This window comes from Panulirus ornatus, chromosome 15 (assembly GCF_036320965.1).
Source record: "Panulirus ornatus isolate Po-2019 chromosome 15, ASM3632096v1, whole genome shotgun sequence".
NCBI classification, from domain to species: Eukaryota; Metazoa; Arthropoda; class Malacostraca; order Decapoda; family Palinuridae; genus Panulirus; species Panulirus ornatus.
The window spans coordinates 39,533,150-39,547,906 of record NC_092238.1 but is presented as its reverse complement, the minus strand read 5'-3'; the positions used below and the strand labels follow the sequence as shown (position 1 = coordinate 39,547,906).

Here is a 14,757-nt window from a genome sequence, read left to right as displayed (position 1 = left end):
GCTGCCGTGGAGGTTGAGGCAGTGTTGCCGTGGAGGCTGAGGCATTGCTGCTGTGGAGGCTGAGGCACTGCTGCTGTGGAGGCTGAGGCACTGCTGCTGTGGAGGCTGAGGCACTGCTGATGTGGAGGCTGAGGCAGTGCTGCCGTGGCGGATGAGGCAATGCTGCTGTGGAGGCTGAGGCAGTGTTGCTGTGGAAGCTGAGTGTGTTGCTGTGGATGCTGAGGCAGTGTTGCTGTAGAGGCTGAGGCAGTGCTGCTGTGGAGGCTGAGTCAGTGCTGCTGTGGAGGCTGAGGCACTGCTGCTGTGGAGGCTGAGGCAGTGTTGATGTGGAGGCTGAGTGTGTTGCTGTGGATGCTGAGGCAGTGTTGCTGTAGAGGCTGAGGCATTGCTGCTGTGGATGCTGAAGCAGTGCTGCTGTGGAGGCTGAGGAAGGCAGTGCTGCCGTGGAGGTTGAGGCATTGCTGCTGTGGAGGCTGAGGCAGTGTTGATGTGGAGGCTGAGGGAGGCAGTGTTGATGTGGAGGCTGAGGGAGGCAGTGCTGCCGTGGAGGTTGAGGGAGGCAGTGTTGATGTGGAGGCTGAGGGAGGCAGTGCTGCCGTGGAGGTTGAGGGAGGCAGTGTTGATGTGGAGGCTGAGGGAGGCAGTGTTGATGTGGAGGCTGAGGGAGGCAGTGCTGCCGTGGAGGTTGAGGGAGGCAGTGTTGATGTGGAGGCTGAGTGAGGCAGTGCTGCCGTGGAGGTTGAGGGAGGCAGTGCTGCCGTGGAGGTTGAGGGAGGCAGTGTTGCTGTGGAGGCTGAGGGAGGCAGTGTTACTGTGGAGGTTGAGGGAGGCAGTGCTGCCGTGGAGGTTGAGGTATTGCTGCTGTGGAGGCTGAGGCAGTGTTGATGTGGAGGCTGAGGGAGGCAGTGTTGCTGTGGAGGCTGAGGGAGGCAGTGTTACTGTGGAGGTTGAGGGAGGCAGTGCTGCCGTGGAGGTTGAGGGAGGCAGTGCTGCCGTGGAGTTGAGGGAGGCAGTGCTGCTGTGGAGGCTGAGGGAGGCAGTGTTGCTGTGGAGGCTGAGGGAGGCAGTGTTACTGTGGAGGTTGAGGGAGGCAGTGCTGCCGTGGAGGTTGAGGGAGGCAGTGCTGCCGTGGAGGTTGAGGGAGGCAGTGCTGCCATGGAGGTTGAGGGAGGCAGTGCTGCCGTGGAGGTTGAGGGAGGCAGTCCTGCATGGCATTTTGTACTCTCGTTTCTTACCTGTTTTGGACACTGCTCATGATACTGTGTGTCGTTGTTGGAGTTTTCACGTTGTTGTTGTTGTTGTTGTTGTTGTTGTTGTTGTTGTTGTTCATGTTTTTGTTTTTTGTTGTTGACACTAATTGATGTTGTTGTTTGATATACTTTGTTGTTGTTGTTTTTGTTGTTGTATGTTGTTTTGTTGTTATTGTTGTTATACGTTGTTTTGTTGTTATTGTTGTTGTTATATGTTGTTTTGTTGACGTTATTTGTTGTTGTTGCTTTGTTGTTGCTAGTGCTGAAGCTTCAGCCGTTGTTCATGCATTTCATTCCTGTTAGTTCTGATCTAACAGTTACTTTGGCTGCTGTTGTTCCCTCCTGTTGGTGTGAGTAACGCTGCTCTTGCTCCTGTTGCTGCACTTCCGGCAGTCGTTGCCTCTACCGTTGCTGCTGCTGCTCCTGTTACCGTTCCTGTTGCTGCTACTGGAGCCGTTACTGTTGCTACTGTTACTTCTGTTGCAGCTGGTTGGTTTTCGACGATGATTTTGCTGTTCCTGTTATTTTCTTTGTGCTGTTATTTGTCGCTGTTACTGCTGTTGCTGCTTCTGTTATTCTTTGTGCTGTTATTTGTTGTTCTTACTGCTGTTGCTGTCCCTGTTATTCTTTGTGCTTTTATTTGTTGCTGTTCTGTTATTCTTTGTGCTGTTATCTGTTGTTCTTACTGCTGTTGCTGTCCCTGTTATTCTTTGTACTGTTATTTGTTGCTGCTTCTGTTATTCTTTGTGCTGTTGTTGCTATTCTGTTATTCTTTGTGCTGTTATCTGTTGTTCTTACTGCTGTTGCTGCTTCTGTTATTCTTTGTACTGTTATTTGTTACTGCTTCTGTTATTCTTTGTGCTATTATTTGTTGCTGTTGCTGCTCCTGTTTTATTACTTCCACTACTGCTGATTTCGTCGTTAATGGCACCTACTGCTTTTCTCTGCTGGTTTCTGCTTGTGTTTTTCTTTCCTACGTCTGTGGTCACTGGTCCTGACCTGCTGCTTCCTCTGGTGCGGGAATGGCCTTACGTGTGTCTGTTGAGGATGAGTCTGTGGCTACTGTGTGGACTCCCGTAGTGACGCGATGTCTCCCGCTCGATCGTGGGATGTGGGAGACCTTAGTCTCCAGTTATACACAACCATGAGCTCAAGATTTACGACACGTGACTGAAATAGGATGTTAAGAGAAATGCTACAAAGAGAAATGCCACAAAAAAAAAAAGGCTCTCCATCAGTGCCATTTTTTTTATAGGGATTTTTTTTAACTTGTGTTTTCGTATCTTTTTTTTACTTGTGCTTTCGTATTCTTTTTTAATTGTGCTTTCGTATTTTTTTTACTTGTGCTTTCGTATTTTTTTTTACTTGTGCTTTCGTATTTTTTTTACTTGTGCTTTCGTAATTCTTTTTACTTGTGCTTTCGTATTTTTTTGACTGTGTTTTCGTAATTCTTTTTTACTTGTGCTTTCGTATTTTATTGACTTGTGTTTTCGTAATTCTTTTTTTACTTGTGCTTTCGTATTTTTTTTACTTGTGCTTCCGTAATTCTTTTTTTACTTGTGCTTTCGTATTTTTTTACTTGTGATTTCGTAATTCTTTTTTTACTTGTGTTTTCGTAATTTTCTTTTACTTGTGTTTTCGTAATTTTCTTTTACTTGTGTTTTCGTAAAGTGATTTATTTGCGTTTCCGTGACTTTTCTTGTGTTTTCCTAAATGGAAGTTTTTCGGATTCAGTAAAGTTTCATTCCCACCTTCTACTCCGTGTAAATAACGGGTCGTGTGGGTTAATATTCAGGTGTTGACACTCAACTCCCATTTTCTCTTTTTTTTTTCTAGATAAAATCTTTATCACTCAAGTTTCGTTACTCTCTTCATGATTCATTGCCGATTCCTTATTCAGAGAGGGATGGAGAGAGAGAGAGAGAGAGAGAGAGAGAGAGAGAGAGAGAGAGAGAGAGAGAGAGAGAGAGAGAGAGAGAGAGAACACAGATTTTAGATATATGTGTTCCATGTATACCGAATTGAGAGTTTACCCCATATTTTTTTCTAAAAGTTTGTTTTTTCTGGCATGTCATATAAGGTAATTAGAAAAATTAAGAATTACGTCAACAAAATGTAATTGATGTCCTTTGAACGAACAGCGTGACTCAGAAGACTTACAGACACATACACACTTCGAAAATAGAAAATTTAAGGCGAGACTTTAGGCTGTGTTACGGTGGTGTTCCTCAAGGCTTGGGTGACGACTGTCACAGTTTTTGTTGTTGTTGTTGTTGTTGTTGTTGTTGTTGTTGTTGTTGTTCCATGTGGCCACAAGCAGATGGGAAGTCAATGAAGGCTAACGATTGATCAAGCCTTTGTGGTTGGCTAAACACGGCAACTTTCTCTCTCTCTCTCTCTCTCTCTCTCTCTCTCTCTCTCTCTCTCTCTCTCTCTCTCTCTCTCTCTCTCTCTCTCTCTTCGGGCTCCTATCTCCTCCATCCTCCTCCTTCTCCTCTTCTACATTCTTCTTTTGTTCCTCTTCCTCCTCTTCCTCTTCTTTTTCCACCTCCTCCTCCCTCAACCACAACTAGGACCCAGCTGTAGCTAGCACCTTCTACGAGCATCACCAGATGATGCATCTCCACATACATGGGTCAGGGATTCTGGGAAAAGGAATCCATACGTCATCTTCATTTGGCAACGGAGTTTTGTGTAATTCTGTACGTAAGCCAAGTGTTCTGTTGGTACCGGCAGTGTAGTGTGGACGGCTATCAAATGATTACTTAGAAGTCAGTGTTTAAGATTTGGATGTTGACTTGAGATGTTCTTGTTATATATGTATGCAAGCCTCAGGTGACAGAAAATGGTCCTTAACGGGTCAAGGGTCGTCCTGGTGTGTGGAGGTATATTGAACACTTTCCTCAGAGTTAGCAGGTGTGTTGAACACTTTACTCAAGAGTTAGCAGGTGTGTTGAACACTTTACTCAAGAGTTAGCAGGTGTGTTGAACACTTTACTCAAGAGTTAGCAGGTGTGTTGAACACTTTACTCAAGAGTTAGCAGGTGTGTTGAACACTTTACTCAAGAGTTAGCAGGTGTGTTGTACACTTTACTCAGAGTTAGCAGGTGTGTTGAACACTTTACTCAAGAGTTAGCGGGTGTGTTGAACACTTTACTCAAGAGTTAGCGGGTGTGTTGAACACTTTACTCAAGAGTTAGCAGGTGTATTGAGCACTTTACTCAAGAGTTAGCAGGTGTGTTGAACACTTTACTCAGAGTTAGCAGGTGTGTTGAACACTTTACTCAAGAGTTAGCGGGTGTGTTGAACACTTTACTCAAGAGTTAGAAGGTGTGTTGAACACTTTACTCAGAGTTAGCAGGTGTGTTGAACACTTTACTCAAGAGTTAGCAGGTGTGTTGAACACTTTACTCAGAGTTAGCAGGTGTGTTGAACACTTTACTCAGAGTTAGCAGGTGTGTTGAACACTTTACTCAGAGTTAGCAGGTGTGTTGAACACTTTACTTAAGAGTTAGCAGGTGTGTTGAACACTTTACTCAAGAGTTAGCAGGTGTATTGAGCACTTTACTCAAGAGTTAGCAGGTGTGTTGAACACTTTACTCAGAGTTAGCAGGTGTGTTGAACACTTTACTCAAGAGTTAGCAGGTGTGTTGAACACTTTACTCAAGAGTTAGCAGGTGTGTTGAACACTTTACTCAGAGTTAGCAGGTGTGTTGAACACTTTACTCAGAGTTAGCAGGTGTGTTGAACACTTTACTCAGAGTTAGCAGGTGTGTTGAACACTTTACTCAAGAGTTAGCAGGTGTGTTGAACACTTTACTCAAGAGTTAGCAGGTGTGTTGAACACTTAACTCAAGAGTTAGCAGGTGTGTTGAACACTTTACTCAAAGAGTTAGCGGGTGTGTTGAACACTTTACTCAGAGTTAGCAGGTGTATTGAGCACTTTACTGAGGAGTTAGCAGGTGTATTGAGCACTTTACTCAAGAGTTAGCAGGTGTGTTGAACACTTTACTCAAGAGTTAGCAGGTGTATTGAGCACTTTACTCAAGAGTTAGCAGGTGTATTGAGCTCTTTACTCAAGAGTTAGCAGGTGTGTTGAACACTTTACTCAGAATTAGCAGGTGTGTTGAACACTTTACTCAAGAGTTAGCAGGTGTATTGAGCACTTTACTCAGAGTTAGCAGGTGTGTTAAACACTTTACTCAAGAGTTAGCAGGTGTATTGAGCACTTTACTCAAGAGTTAGCAGGTGTATTGAGCACTTTACTCAAAAGTTAGCAGGTGTATTGAGCACTTTACTCAAGAGTTAGCAGGTGTGTTGAACACTTTACTCAGAGTTAGCAGGTGTGTTGAACACTTTACTCAAGAGTTAGCAGGTGTGTTGAACACTTTACTCAGAGTTAGCAGGTGTGTTGAACAATTTACTCAGAGTTAGCGGTATGTTGAACACTTTACTCAAGAGTTAGCAGGTGTGTTGAACACTTTACTCAAGAGTTAACGGGTGTGTTGAACAATTTACTCAGAGTTAGCGGGTATGTTGAGCACTTTACTCAGAGTTAGCAGGTGTGTTGAACACTTTACTCAAGAGTTACATCATGGCTGGAGCTACGGGGCGATCTTTCCTCAAGGACGGTGGGACTGTCTGTGGCGGTTGTGTAACGTACTATTATAGTACGTCATGCCAGACCCCAGCTAGACCCAGAAACTGTCAGCCAGATGTCGAGATCGTCTGGACTTTGATTCCTCGCGGGAGACGCCCGTACCAAGTTACATATTGTCGACACGATGGACATGTCACAGCAGGGAGGTGGTTACTCCTTAGCCGATGACGATGTTTGTACCCATCACTCACCTGGCGAGGCGAGGGAGGAGGGTGTGCTGTCTACCTGCTGGCGATCTCGTTCGAATAGGAAGTGTTGCTGTAGGAGACACCGACGATTGCTCCACCGAGGTGAGAGGTTTTGTAGCTTGAATTAGCTACAAAGCAAGGTTCAGGGCCACTTTTTCCACACACGCCAGAGAGAAAGACACGACGCTGTTATCAGTATAGATAGTATTAAGCCCAGGGCCTCTTTATCAGTGGCTGCCGTAGCTTCAAGGCTTCGCTAAAGCCAGCAGCAGGGAATGATGGACTCCTTTGGAGTGAAATGTTCTTCGACGTGATTATCATCATCCTATGATGAAACCTCGCCGAAGGTGACTTTATACTCACTCACAGCGTAACCTCCAGCAGGCGGGGCCCAGGGAACGCCTCATAACGTGTTATGTCGGAACTTCTGGGATAAAGATGTTGTTCATCCTAAAGTGAACCAGTTTTGCTTTTGGATCACTTTCTTGTTCTTGTGAACAGCCTATACAGTAGAACCAATCTAACTCTTAATGGTAATCCTTGATCATATTAGTAACAATTTTCTCTCTCTCTCTCTCTCTCTCTCTCTCTCTATATATATATATATATATATATATATATATATATATACGAACAAAGTGCATATGAACGCGCACCTTCGTAGAACACACAAACCTCCAACAGCCAGGATCGAACCCGGGACCCCTGTGCAACAGGCGTGAGCGCTGCCGCTAGGCTATGATCGCCCCTAATAGGGAAATAACTATTCGAATACTATGTACTCGAATACCCTTCGTCTCACATTGGTGAGCAACAGGGTCTCCACCGGTCATTTCCCATCAGGCTCACACAGCCAGCAGATACCATTTTACCGAACCTAACCGTACAACGCGGAGGTATATGAATAGATAGAGAGGTACATCATCATCTATACCTCGGAAATCATGGAAGATATAGTTCCCATCTTACAATCGGATCTAACATCCTACTGGCACGACAGGCATGGAAATCTTTTAAAAATACTGCCTTTGAAATCCATGGGTACGTGATGTGTGAAAAGAGACATCACCTCAAACAATCGAGCCTTCAAGACTCATCAGCGCCTTGCTAGCCACCGTCGGAAGCAGGATGGGATGCAGAGTAGAGAAGTTACAGAGCGCACTGGACAGGTACCTACAAATTGTTCCAAACCAGCAAGGCTTTGGGGATGGGGGCTATGTAGGCCAGCCAGGCTGTGATGGGGACTATGTAGGCCTGAGGGCTACGGCTTAAAACAGCCTGGTCGACCAACGTCCATATCCAACAGCCTTGGCCCAGCCCGAGCTGGGTGAGTGAATGTCCTCGATGACTTCACCATGTAAAGGAGCGTAAAGGAACGTCTCACTTGGAGGAGTTCATCCCTTCGCTGCTACTGACTGTAGAGCACAGCCGTGAAACAGCAGGAGCCCCGTTAGAGTGAGTCATATGGTTATATAATCATAATCAATTAGAAGAATTGCATAAGAATACATAAGTATGACTATATACGTATTCATAATTCTTAATATCTATTCTGCAGAGTCACTCATCGGTCCAACGGAGCTCTCAGATCTTTAGGAAAAATCATGATACACAGTGGCAGCCACTGAGGAAATATGATGAGTCATGACACACACCAGCAGGAACTGAGGCTATTTGACAAATCATGATATTCAACAGCTAGAACAGGACGTATGGCAAGTCATGATACTCACCAGCAGAAACTGAGAAGTGTGATGAATTGTGATGCACAGCAACAGGAACTGAGGAAGTATGATAGATCATGGACCACAGCAACAGGAACTGAGGAAGTATGATAGATCATGGACCACAGCAACAGGAACTGAGGAAGTATGATAGATCATGGACCACAGCAACAGGAACTGAGGAAATATGATAGATCATGGACCACAGCAACAGGAACTGAGGAAGTATGATAGATCATGGACCACAGCAACAGGAACTGAGGAAGTATGGTAGATCATGGACCACAGCAACAGGAACTGAGGAAGTATGATAGATCATGGACCACAGCAACAGGAACTGAGGAAGTATGGTAGATCATGAACCACAGCAGCAGTAACTAATCACTTATGATATATCATGAACCAAAGTAACAGGAACTGAGGAGGTATAATAAATCGTGAACCACAGCAGCAGTAAGTGATCAATTATGATAAATTATGAACCATAGTTACAGGAACTGAGGAGGTATGATAAATCATGAACTACAGCAGCAGGAACTGATGAAGTATAAGTTGAGAAAATGCAATCGTCAGTTCCCTTCCACTAGAAATACGTAATGCCGCCTCAGTTGTTAAGGCCAAAATGTAATTTCCACGTAAGAAAAGAACACGGTTCGTAGTCCTGTATATATTTGTCGTAAATTTACCGAACCTTTGGCGCAGATTGGCGCAAGACTTAGCCAGGATTGAGCAAAAGCTGTTATAGGATTGGGTGGGTGGGAGGGCTGGGTCTGGGTGGGTGGGAGGGCTGGGTTTGGGTGGGTGGGAGGGCTGGGTCTGGGTGGGTGGGAGGTTGGGTCTGGGTAGCGGGTGGGAGGTGGGCGGATTATGCCAACGACTCTGGGGTTCTCTCGGGCTCTGGGTGCGCCGTTGACCTGCTTTATGACCTTATGGGATAAAGGACCGTTCAACTCGCCCAGTTGATGCCGAAATCGACGGTCGAGTCGAGAACGTTTCCAGCTCCCGGGAGTAAAAACGTTTCTCTTAAGAACGAGTCCGCCTCTCCTCCAACCGGCTCTTCTCAGCGACCTCATCAACTTTTACTCTCCTACAGAGTCCATTTTTCTGTTCCCTCAGACACCGATTGACTTAAGCCTCTCTCTCTCTCTCTCTCTCTCTCTCTCTCTCTCTCTCTCTCTCTCTCTCTCTCTCTCTCTCTCTCTCTCTCTCTCTCTCCTCCCTTGGCAACTGGATTCCCAAGAGTATGCGATTTGCAAAATGAAGAAAACAAATAATATATATATATATATATATATATATATATATATATATATATATATATATATATATATATATATATATATATATCAGAAAAGATTTTGCGTCGGATATAAACTTTTTGAGATCTTGAGAGAAAAAAAGAAGTGATTAAAAGCAGTCCACTTCAGTCGCTATTATGATATATGATCCTATTCTGTGATTAAAAGAGGTCCGCGTCATTGACTGTATTAACATATGACCTGAAAAGATCAATAATTAATGTAAACCTGAATGTATATGATTTCTAAATTAAGTGTATGATTCAGACTTTGATGATTGATCATTTGCTTTCGTTCACTGAAGGAAATTTTGCTTAATCACTGGCCTCATTGTGATTGCCTCATGGTCAGAGAACACACTGGTCACTGCCGTGTTGACGATCGTACGAAAAGGTTTCGTGTTAGACGGTGGGTATCACGTGACTCAGGGTACCTAAAGAGTCGAGTACTGAGGAGCGCCAGGTGTTGTGCACCGCATCATTCTGTGGTGCGGGAGGCGAGTGAGGTGGAGGAAGGAACGCCAGGTGTTGTGCACCGCATCATCCTGTGGTGCGGGAGGCGAGTGAGGTGGAGGAAGGATCTTAGCGTTTGCTAGACGAGGGTAAAGGTATCAGAGGTCTTCCTGCCACGGGAGGTGTTGAAGTGAAAATGGGGATGTTACCAGGAGTAATGTCTATCAGGGGAGAGGAGACGCATGCAGGTCGAGTAGACACGCCTTTGGTTACGTGGGAGTTACGCGGGAAAGACAGATAAGAAGACACCTTAAGGTCCATGGTGAGGTTATCTGTTGAAGGACAGCAGTGGCGTCCTGAGATCGTGATTTTACTTGTGTTAGAGACACGATAGTGAAGGATAAGGTGGTGGGATGTTGCCTGACATGAGAGAAAGTCGGGTGGCAGGAGGCAGCGGGGTTATGCTGGCCCCGGTAGGAAGAGCGGAGTGGATGCAGGACCCTGGAGCAGTTGAAGTAGGTAGACGAGTGATGGAAAAGTGCAAAATGCTCGAACAGAGGAGTGGCTGTGAGGGTTAGGAGGAGTGAGACTGCGTTTAAGAGCTGTGGGGGAATGAATACGAGAAATGGGAAAGTCTGGATGTAAGAGCTGGGGAGGTGTAGGAGTAGGAAGAGAGTGAGTGTAGCAGCTGAAACAGAAGTGATACAGATTCTTATGAAAGACAGAATGGATGTTAGGGTGGAGGAGGGACAGGTGAGGCAGATACCACCACACAGTTACTTGGTGAGATGGTGGGGAGTGTGGGAGCTGAGATGTAAGAAATCGAAAGGTATGTGGATGGAAGGTGGACGAAATGGGGAGGAAACTGGGGAGACGTGTATGTGGGAGATTAGAAAGAGCTAGTTGAGGAAATGTACGTTGGTGGATGTAAGATTTAGGAAGCATGCGAGTGGATGTAGAAAATGAGGTTTGTTGGGTGCGGGAACTGGACAGGATTAGGTGGAGGAACTGGGATGGAGCTGGAAGGAAGAAATGGGACTGGCTGTAGCAGTAAAGTAAGGGAGGCGTGGAGGATGGAAGTAGGTGGTGGGAGGTGGTAGTTAGCAGACTGCTTACGATAAGATTCTTGATGTATCTTTGGGTTCCTAGAGCAGGAATGGGCCAATAGGATGTTGAATGACAGAAAAAGGCATTTTATTGTCAGAACTGGTAAAAGGGAGGTGTAGGATAAAACGAAAGCGACTTTTTGTGAATTTGTAGTTGAGAAAGACACTGAGTTTATACTATGAAGAGTTTCAGAATATGAGTTCGTTTGAAATTATATGGTTGAACTATGGTAGCTACAGTGAGGGAAGAGAAATAATGAAGTTATTGTATAGGAGGCTTTCAAAGCTTTTAGAAAAAAGAGAATTGAACCTTATGAGAATAACTCGATATCAAGGATCTGATTGATGTGGTAATACCCCCTCTGATGAGACTTATTATAACTTAGAAACGAAATTTCGGATTCTTGAGAAACTAAAGAGTGAAAATGCTCAGAGTAAGGCTGAGCTCCAGTACGGTCGAGACGGTGGAGGCAGGATGTGGACCTGTCTGATTACTTCCATACACGAGAACTTGGAGAAAATGCAGGATGCCAACTGAAATGGACGGGTGTAAGAACTGGCTAAGTGTGTGAAGTAAGGAAGGGTGTTAATGGACTGGGTTAAAACCACAAATGCGAGCGTGAGACATGAGTAGGAAGAATTCGTGGAAGATTTTCGCTGTAGGACTCTGATTACTCCATTCAAATTTGTCCAGAGTTTTGTATCGTGTGGTTTACAGTTTTGTGATGTTTATTTCGAGGGTATGGATGACAAGGCAGGGGAAGCATAGAACTAGACCAAGTAAACAGTTTCTTTAGCTTTCCACGAGAGAATGAATTCGACCTAAGCGAGGGACGTGAAAAAAATTGTCTATAAAGTATGGGAAAGTAACGCGGGCGGTGCAAATATCTTAAAGTGGAGAATTCAAGCAGATGCATCTTGCTGAGGAGTGAGCACATGAAGAGCGTTTCAAAGATAGAGTCAGAAGATGAAGAATGGCCATGGTTTTTCAGTGCTGTTATTCATAGCCTTCGGTGAGAGGGAGCCTGGGTATGATAAGTGATGCAGGAGAGCAGATATGGACATTACTGTGAAAACTTATATTGAGGTATATACCAGGAAATTTCCTGACAGTGGTAGTCATATGGAAAGGATTTCAGATGAGTTGTCGAATGGATATTAAAGAAAAGAGAAAACTGCTTCATCAGAGTAACACCAGTGCAAACATTGCTTGTACGGGGTCATTAGACTGATCATTCATTTTGTTATAATAGTAAGGAGGAATATTGAGAGACAGGGAAGTGTTACGAACAAAACAATGATAGATCCAATAAGGAAAGAAAGGACGAAAATAATAGGAATTATGAAACGTAGATGAAGATGAGATGACGTAGTCATTCTTAAAAACCGTTGGGAAAAAGTTCGAGTGAAGGAGACATGAAGCGCTTACAGAACGCGAGTGGCCGACACATGTTCCAGGCTGAGTCTGATGGATGATGAGTGGGTCTCGAGTCCCAGGTGGACGGAGGGAGACAAAACGCTGCGGGAGTAGAATACGAAGAGAGAGAGAGAGAGAGAGAGAGAGAGAGAGAGAGAGAGAGAGAGAGAGAGAGAGAGAGAGAGAGAGAGAGTTCTGAAGTGGTGTGCGAGTGTACGGGACATGGACGTGACAAAAAGGTGACGTGAAGTGCATTTAGCGGGGACGCAGAGGAGTAAGGACTGGGAGATACGAAAGTCGGGTTGAAGATACAGAGAGGAGGACTGCGTGCCAAGGAGGGGTACAGACAGACGTAGAGGAATGGGAGGAGATCTACCATGACTGCCCCACGGAATGCAGTCGTCACGACCTACCGTCCTGTGAGTGCAGGAAGTGTGCCCGCACCTTCCCCTGCACAGACGTGGAGAGAGAGAGAGAGAGAGAGAGAGAGAGAGAGAGAGAGAGAGAGAGAGAGAGAGAGAGAGAGAGAGAGAGAGAGAGTGTCTTTATCCCAAAACTGTGTTTGGAGAATGACTCTCTCCTGCGACACGTCTCAGTACACAGCTGTGTTCTCATGGAGAGTTGCGTCGCTTTGTTTTATCCTTTTAGTCACTGTACTGATGATTGTCAATGATAATACCTGACCATCGCTTGAATTTTGAGGCGTTTTTACACCTTGGGAACGATAGAATAAAAGTGAGAGATTCGATCGGGTGTTCGAACCTCCTGAAGCAATTGGTGGGTGGGGTGAAGCCTCCTCCTTTATTATCTTAACCCCATCTGTATTGATTAGGATCGTAGGTTACCTCTGATGCCATTGCTGTCCTTCAGCAGACAGTTTCGTCATATACCATCAGGTCTTATGTTGTCTGTCTTATCCATATGTCCCATGTACGTACAAACGAAGTACCTGACTCAAGCTGTAAAAACTCTTTCGATTATCAGGATACAGGGATTCGAATCCCAAACCCAAGTTCACCTTTAGAGAATGCGCTCATTTACCAGATTAGAATATCTGTTGGATAATAGCATGTGTTTGTTCGAGTATTGTTATGACCAGCATTTGTACCACATGGACCCGGATGCAAGGAAGGAGGATGTTAGTAGAACACATAGAGGGCGTATCTGAAGGCTGTTCCATGTCGGGAGTGAGGAAACTAGTGTTATGATTCCCCCGTCGCCACATCCTCCCATTGGGGCGGTTGCTTGAAAATTGTATTATGCAACTTTATGGCTACAGACGCCCATTTGATTCTCTGTAATCAAAGTTTGACGAAGGAATCAAAATTACGCATCAGGGACACCAGAATAAGGTTTAGGGGCTCACGGAATTACGGCTGGGGACCTAGTAAATAGCATTTGGGATCTTGGATAACAATGAAAATCCCTTAAAATAACGTTTTTGGTGTCCTGGAACAGCGTCTGCGGGCCTTGGGATGATACTTGAGAGTTTGTCAGGCGACATTTGTAAAGCCTCAACGAAAGTTTGCGAGCGCAACGTCTGTGAAAGAGTGCAGCGTTGGAAAGTCTCACCAACTCACAGAAACCATGTTTGAATATCTTTTGAATAATGGTCGAATTCTGTGGGTTACGCTTCAGAGCTCCAGAAGTATTGATAATTGCTGACTGAAAAAGAAATATAGAAAAGACATCTTTCCGAGACAATATTCAGTGTTTCATAATGTTCATGAAACTCTGGAATTTTGGAATGCTGTTCGATGAATTGTGTTCGACCGTAGCACCGGAGTAGCTGCACATGAGACAACCCTATATATATATATATATATATATATATATATATATATATATATATATATATATATATATATATATATATGGTAAAATAGTTAAGTTATTGTGATTGAGGAAACGCCTTTTATCCCCTAAAACAAGATTCATAAATATATGAGTTACCGTTTACAGACTTAGTGAGGAGGGGGAAGAAAATGTTCCGGACGCTTGGCAAGAGAGGCAGACCTGTTGTCATGCTCAATTTAATGTTTGTGAACAAGATATATATATATATATATATATATATATATAAAGGTGACTCTCGGTCCGACAAAAAATTTAGTGACCTATTAAGCCAAAGGTCAGAGCATCAAAGCCTACCCGAGTGAGCGCAGAATAGATAAGGGGAAACATTTCGAGCGAAAATACAAATCATTTAAAACACATTCCTGCTCCGAAATGCTAAACAAGCATCAGGAACTTTACCTAAGATTGTATTTCAAGAGGATTGAAATCATTATACTATATTGCGAGTACTTGATTCTTGGTGGATAATTCGAGAACTCCTTCGCAGGACTAAAGAGACAGATCATAGATAGCCCCCCTTCTACCCAGCTTTAGAATTCCGTCTGAGATGCTCTGAAATATATCTTGAAACTTCTAGTCTCTCAGAGAGTGAAGAGAAGATAAGACTGAAAAGACCATTATGTACAGGAGTGGTAGAGGGACCGGCTGTCTCTCTCTCTCTCTCTCTGTCCTGGAGTTGAAGACAGCCAACAGATTAAGTCTCAAGTCGCACAAGGGGAAAGATTATCCACTGGGACTTACCAACTCACTGAGCTCAAATGGTCCACGCTTTTCGGCTGCTCCAGTAAACTTCTTCAGTGGATTT

At 44.4% G+C, this 14,757-nt stretch overlaps 1 protein-coding gene across 1 annotated transcript in view; it reads left to right on the top strand.

Moving 5' to 3' along the window:
• LOC139753613 (uncharacterized) overlaps window positions 1-14,757 on the top strand; it is a 777,635-nt gene that overhangs the window by 149,057 nt on the left and 613,821 nt on the right. The gene's annotated exons all lie outside the window — the stretch shown is intronic.